Raw genomic sequence first — 1,175 nt, forward strand, 5'->3', positions numbered from 1 at the left:
GTCAGCCTCTCCAGGAGCCCCAGGGCTCCCCCTCCCTTCCTCTCAGGCCCCTTCACCGGCCCCTCATCCCACCAGGGGATAAGAGGTTGATCCTGGTCATTCCCATGAACCTCCTGCAGCCTCATCATGACCGGCACACTGGTATACACACACACACACACACACACACACACACACACACACACACAGAACAATACATACAGGAGCTCCCCAACCCATGTGCCATCTGGGCAGGGCCCTCTCCAGGCTCACACACACTTTCTTGGAGATGCCCCAGGTGCCCACCCACCTCCACGGAGTAGGCGAATGCCACGAAGCCCAGACAGCAGATGTTCATGAACAGCGTGTTGAACAGGGACCAGACGATGTGATCACGTCCAGGGTTCTCAGTCTGGATGTTGATCACTGCGTTCTTCATGGGAGCCGAGCCTGCAGGTCCCCCCGTCACAGCCACCTCCTGCTCCCCTGAGAACATGTCTTAGGGTGGTGGCCGCAGGGGTGGACACCAGTGAGGAGGACTAAGAGCTGGAGTCATGAGGCCGAGCTTTGACCACTTTGGGAGTGAGCCGGATGCTGGAGGGTGGTCCTTCGTGGGGCCCAAACCCTACCTCATGTCAGTTTTGCTTCCTCAGAAGCTTCAATTTCTTGTTGCTTTGTAAATGCATGAATTGGCCTGACACTGGGAAGGTGAACAAATCACGGAGAAGTTACACACAGGCAGGGTGGGATGGTCGCAATCCAAGAGCTGGCTTTCTGCCCCAGGCACTCAAGTCAGGACCTATTTAGGGTGTGGTCCCAGGACGTTCCCCAGCCAGGGGGTCTCAGGCCCAAGCCTGCTGAGCGCCCACTGTCCCCACTCGGGCCCCTGCCAGGCCCCACTCAGCCTCACCCCCGGGCCCAGAGGAGCCCCGCCCCCACCGCCAGCCCCCCAGCCGCACAGGCCTCCCCTCTGAGGGGCACTGGCCCCCCAGTCCTGAGTCTCCGCTCCAGGCGGGGTTTGGGTCCTTCCTGGTTGCAGGTCAGCACCCAGCAGCCCGTGTGGCCTGCCCTGAAGGAGCCTCCCACGGTCCCCCAAGGGTTGGATTCAGTTCAGTTCAGTTCAGTCAGTCAGTCGTGTCCGACTCTTTGTGACCCCATGGACTGCAGCATGCCAGGCTTCCCTGTCCATCACCAAC

Source organism: Bison bison, unplaced genomic scaffold (genome assembly GCF_000754665.1).
Source record: "Bison bison bison isolate TAMUID 2011002044 unplaced genomic scaffold, Bison_UMD1.0 scf7180017857735, whole genome shotgun sequence".
In the NCBI taxonomy this organism is placed as follows: domain Eukaryota; kingdom Metazoa; phylum Chordata; class Mammalia; order Artiodactyla; family Bovidae; genus Bison; species Bison bison.